At 34.1% G+C, this 6,000-nt stretch overlaps 1 protein-coding gene across 1 annotated transcript in view; it reads left to right on the top strand.

Annotated features, from left to right (window-relative positions):
• Nucleotides 1-525: 525 nt before the first annotated feature.
• The window catches only part of LOC143237135 (uncharacterized), a 57,170-nt gene continuing 51,695 nt past the window's right edge, over nucleotides 526-6,000 (top strand). Inside the window, exon 1 of the mRNA XM_076476042.1 lies at nucleotides 526-675. The gene's annotated coding sequence lies outside the window, so the exon portion shown is untranslated. The remainder of the gene's footprint in view (nucleotides 676-6,000) is intronic.

The raw sequence follows: 6,000 nt of genomic DNA, 5'->3' as shown, positions 1-6,000 counted from the left end.
TTTCATAAGTATTGTTAGATAGTAGTAATTAAAAAAAAACGTAATTCTAGTGTAAACGGCGTTATCATTATCTCTCGAAGTTAGCTTTCTTACAGTTCAGGGTGAAACTGGTGTTACCAGCCACTAATAAACAATAAATATTGCAGTTGGAACATCGTTGTATTTAAAACTTTGTTATAGATAGAACCTTCATATGTCAATAGAAACTGCATTGAGAAAAGTACAGAAAAAAAAAACTGAAGAAAAAGACTTACAAATGTAGGGATGGCTGATATCAGCGATCCAGAATCGTTGCAAACGATAGAATGGAGATGACGTTTGTGTCATCCATAAATAATAGTACTGGAAAGAATGAACATTTAGCAATATGTATAACTATTCTATAACAGTTAATGTGTACTATTTTGAGTTCTACTATGCTGTGTGCGTGTGCTATTATGTAAAGATATAAATGCCATCCCTAGAATTGATATTAGCCATCCTTTCACTCATTTCTACTTTATTTGTAAAATTGATGGTCTAATCGTCACCACCGACTGGAAACTCTCTGTAAAATGGGATTGATCGTCACATTATAATGCCTTCATGGTTGAAAGAATGGATATGTTCGGTGACGAAATTTGAACCCGTGACCTGTAGCTTGCGAGTTGAGGCCCTGACTACGATTTACAATAAGTATGTGCGCATTTCTATCTGGTTTCATTTCTATTATGAATGTTGCACTTTCTAACTTGTCTAAATATATTATATGTAATATCATACGGGGTCGGTCAGGGCGCTCGACATGTAATCTGAGGGTCGTGAGTTCGAATCTCTATCACAACTGATAGGGTCGTTATAACGTTCAGTCGATCTCACTATTCATTGGTAAAAGAGTTGCCCAAGATTTGGTGGTGGGTAGTAATGAGTAGCTGCCTTCCTTCTAATCTTACGCTGCTAAATAAGGGACGACCAGCGCAGATAGTCCTCGTGTAGCTTTGCGCGAAATTCGCAAAACGGACTAAGATCATACGAAAGGTCTAAATGATGGTTAAACTATATTATTCAGACTTCATAGTGATTGCAGTGTAACAAAGTAATATGTGCGATACTAAGAACTGATTGTAGAATTTCTAATAATTTAGGGTTTGAACCCACGAATAATTATTATTGTACTTGTGAAATATATTAGAAGTCGAAAAGCCCCTAGACTTAACCTTGAAGAACTGGGGGACTTAGGGAATGTGTGTGTGTTTTTATATAAAAGTTGTTATTATTTCGTTCTCTGACACTAATTTCCCTAAGTAAAGCATAGTTAGGTTATGTTGATAATTATATTATCACTCGGCAATTATATATCCGTATTTATTCTCCCCTTGCGTATCATTTTCATTTATTATATTCATACAAGACGAACTTGTATAGTCCGTTCTATCTAATGTGTCTCGAGACCCATAAAACAACAACAATTTATTAATGAGACACGCCCTTCTAATTCTAACCAAATATATCAATATGATTTCTGTGCATGCGTAGTTACATAATAATCGTTAATGAAATGATACACTTGCTAAAACAGACTTACTTTGATCCGACTTAAGCCTTTAATAAATAACATTCAAACATGAAAATGCAGAGTATATCTTGTACCTGGTGGATATGTATACAAACGCGCGACAAATACATACCTGTACTTTACCAGATTGTGTTTGTATGTATGTATGTATGTGTGTGTGTGTGTGTGTGTGTATATATAAGTGTGTAACTGTTCAATAGAGGACTGACATTCATACTGATTACGATGATTGTATCGTTATGTACTTTTAAAAAAATCCATTCTGCAAATTCTCTGTTGCTTTTGTTTGTATTACTGGTTTATCTTACCAATACTCTAAACGTTACGCGTGATTTAGTTAATTATATTTTAATTATATTTTGCCCAGACGTTGTTAAAAGACGAAAGAGTTCATTGCTTCTTGTTTAATTAGATCGTTGCCTTTAGAACGGTTCCCTTGGTGGAGGTTTTTATAACGCCCATTTTCAACGTTTCTTGTTTAATTAAATCGTTCCCTTTAGAACGGTTCCCTTGATGGAGGTGATTATTACGCCCATTTTCAACGTTTCTTGTTTAATTAGATCGTTCCCTTTAGAACGGTTCCCTTGATGGAGGTCATTATTATGCCCATTTTCAACGTTTCTTGTTTAATTAGATCGTTCCCTTTAGAACGGTTCCCTTGATGGAGGTCATTATTACGCCCATTTTCAACGTTTCTTGTTTAATTAGATCGTTCCCTTTAGAACGGTTCCCTTGATGGAGGTCATTATTACGCCCATTTTCAACGTTTCTTGTTTAATTAGATCGTTCCCTTTAGAACGGTTCCCTTGATGGAGGTCATTATTACGCCCATTTTCAACGTTTCTTGTTTAATTAGATCGTTCCCTTTAGAACGGTTCCCTTGATGGAGGTCATTATTACGTCCATTTTCAACGTTTCTTGTTTAATTAGATCGTTCCCTTTAGAACGGTTCCCTTGATGGAGGTCATTATTATGCCCATTTTCAACGTTTCTTGTTTAATTAGATCGTTCCCTTTAGAACGGTTCCCTTGATGGAGGTCATTATTACGCCCATTTTCAACGTTTCTTGTTTAATTAGATCGTTCCCTTTAGAACGGTTCCCTTGATGGAGGTGATTATTACGCCCATTTTCAACGTTTCTTGTTTAATTAGATCGTTCCCTTTAGAACGGTTCCCTTGATGGAGGTCATTATTACGCCCATTTTCAACGTTTCTTGTTTAATTAAATCGTTCCCTTTAGAACGGTTCCCTTGATGGAGGTCATTATTACGCCCATTTTCAACGTTTCTTGTTTAATTAGATCGTTCCCTTTAGAACGGTTCCCTTGATGGAGGTCATTATTACGCCCATTTTCAACGTTTCTTGTTTAATTAAATCGTTCCCTTTAGAACGGTTCCCTTGATGGAGGTCATTATTACGCCCATTTTCAACGTTTCTTGTTTAATTAGATCGTTCCCTTTAGAACGGTTCCCTTGATGGAGGTCATTATTACGCCCATTTTCAACGTTTCTTGTTTAATTAAATCGTTCCCTTTAGAACGGTTCCCTTGATGGAGGTCATTATTACGCCCATTTTCAACGTTTTTTGTTTAATTAGATCGTTCCCTTTAGAACGGTTCCCTTGGTGGAGGTTTTTATAACGCCCATTTTCAACGTTTCTTGTTTAATTAAATCGTTCCCTTTAGAACGGTTCCCTTGATGGAGGTCATTATTACGCCCATTTTCAACGTTGCTTGTTTAATTAAATCGTTCCCTTTAGAACGGTTCCCTTGATGGAGGTCATTATTACGCCCATTTTCAACGTTTCTTGTTTAATTAAATCGTTCCCTTTAGAACGGTTCCCTTGATGGAGGTGATTATTACGCCCATTTTCAACGTTTCTTGTTTAATTAGATCGTTCCCTTTAGAACGGTTCCCTTGATGGAGGTCATTATTACGCCCATTTTCAACGTTTCTTTTTTTTACGTTACTTTTTATAGCTCTACAACATATGCCTTCTCCGCAGAATGTAAAGTACAGGGTGACCCAAACTTATTTTTCCCATTTTTAAAATTTACTAAATAAATCCAACCATGCAGATGTCAACATTGTAGCCAAACTCAAACTGTTTTTGTTGTTATGTTTTGTTCGTTACTTTTTGTTACTATAAAATGGCAACTGTGTAAGAAAATCGTCAATGCGTTGTTTGGCTGCACAAGTCAGTGACTGTGGTGCAACGAAATTAACGACGCCAGTAGAGTAAATATGTATGGGGTTATGTTAAGGATATCGTGTATTACACCTGTAGCAACCTTCACGGAACTAAGAACCATGACGACGGAAGCCATCGCAACTGTAACTATGGTCATGTTGCATCGAACGTAAACTGAAGTCAAACATCAGTTTAACGTATTGAGAACAACTAATGGTGCACATAGAAGTTTACTGACATGATAATAAAAACTGACTTTGGCTACAAGATGTTGAAAAGTGCATTTTTATAATTCCTTATTTAATTATTAAATTTTAAAACAAGAAGGATAATTTAGGATCATAATGTACTGTTAAATCGGCAGTATTGTTTAAAAACAAGATATGAGTTAGTGATCAGCATGTCCGGACTGTGACTTCGAAGATTCTTGCTTCGTGTTCCATTGTCGTAAAAATACGATCGTTAATTATGTGGCCTGATTTCAATGCATTATAAAGGCTAGACTTTTCTTTAAGTGACCAATTTGATGCTACCAGTGCTCTGGGGCACAGAAACATATAATGATTTATAAAGGATACACAATGGATAGATGTCTCCAAACATTATATTATGTTGAATTTGTGTTTGTTTAGTCTCATAGTTTACTCGAAAATTAATGTTAGGGTGTTAAAAGTAGCAAGTATAATATGTATGTAATAATATTGTAGGATGTTATTATATAACATTCAGTGGTGGTCTATGGTACATTCCCGTGTAATATTGGTCTAATATTTTTTTGTGTAACATTAAATGTGTAATAATATTTTTGGAACTTTCTATATAATTAACCATATATTCATTATTGGTCTATGGTATTTTTCTGTCTATTTAATTATGCAAATAATACTCTTAAATGTAATGAAGTTATTAGTATCTATGTAATGTCTTCATAGATTACTAATTAGTATTTAAGAAGTTTATATGTGTGTGTGTGTGTGTGTATTTGTTTTATAAAGAACTTCAAAGGTTTAATTAACATTCGAGTATAAATAACTAAATTATGATAAAAGCGTTCGTAAACTAAAGTAATAAAATGTATGCGTGAATGGTATATTAACTATATATATCATTCAGTTTGACGTTTAGTGTTTAGAAACTTTCAAAAACACAACACTTTCAGGGTTAAGACGATAACACTAGGATGCAAAGTCCTCAGTTAGCCGTCCATAACTGACCACTCTGATGAATATGTTTTACTAACGAACAGGTTATATATGTAAAAACGGTAGGTATGGATAGAGAAAGCACTGAGTAGAGGAGCGAACAACGTTTCGACCTTCTTTGGTCATCGTCAGGTTTACAAAGAAAAAAAGAGGTAACTGACCGATAACTAATTACATGTTTGAAGGCAGTTGTGTAATTGAGTGTAGGAATGTAGAGGGCGTGTTCAGATGTTTGATATATTTATTAATATAGGTATAAAGGTGTTCCCTTGTATTGATTTATTTTGGGCTTGAGTTGTTGTATAAGTAAGGCTTCCTTAATTTTGCGTTTGTTTCTTTATTTAGTATTTGGGTGTATTCTATGGTTATGTTGTGTTTATTTGATTTGCAGTGTTTGAAAACGTGTGAAGGTGACTTTTTATGTTCTTTGAATCTGGTTTCCATTTTTCTACTTGTTTCTCCAACATTATTTATTAAATACAATGTGATAACTGCCACGACTTCTATATTTATAAGGTCTATAATATAGACCTTAGTTTTGTGTCTGGTTTTTGAATAAATTTAGTATTAACTAGAATATCATATTTTTTTGCTAGTTTTTGCCAAATGCTGGTTATTTTTCTGCTGATGTCGGGAACATATGATATGCAGCAGTATATGATTTTGTGATTTTTTTTAAATCGTGGGGTATATTTATTTTTGTTGGTTGATTTTGCTTTCTGTCTAGGTGTATGCATATAATGTTTTCTACGGTTTGTGAAGGAAACTTGTTGATGTTGATGAAGTATTGTTTTATTTTGTCAAATTCATTTTATCTGGTGAGCACAATTTTATGGCTGTGTTTATTTGGTTTTTTAATATGTTGAGTTTTTGTTTTGTTTCATGTGCTAAGTCCTAAGGAATGTATAGTCCAGTATGAGTGATTTTGTGATGGATTCCTGTTTTAAATTGTATATCGGTTCTTGTAATTTTGAGGTTAAGAAATGATATTTGATTTATTTCTTCTTGTTTACATGTGAAGTTAATGTTGGGATGTATAGCGTTAATGTGATT

Source organism: Tachypleus tridentatus, chromosome 13 (genome assembly GCF_004210375.1).
Source record: "Tachypleus tridentatus isolate NWPU-2018 chromosome 13, ASM421037v1, whole genome shotgun sequence".
Taxonomy (NCBI): domain Eukaryota; kingdom Metazoa; phylum Arthropoda; class Merostomata; order Xiphosura; family Limulidae; genus Tachypleus; species Tachypleus tridentatus.
Note: the sequence above shows the minus strand (reverse complement) of the source record. Positions and strands in the feature narration are given on the sequence as shown.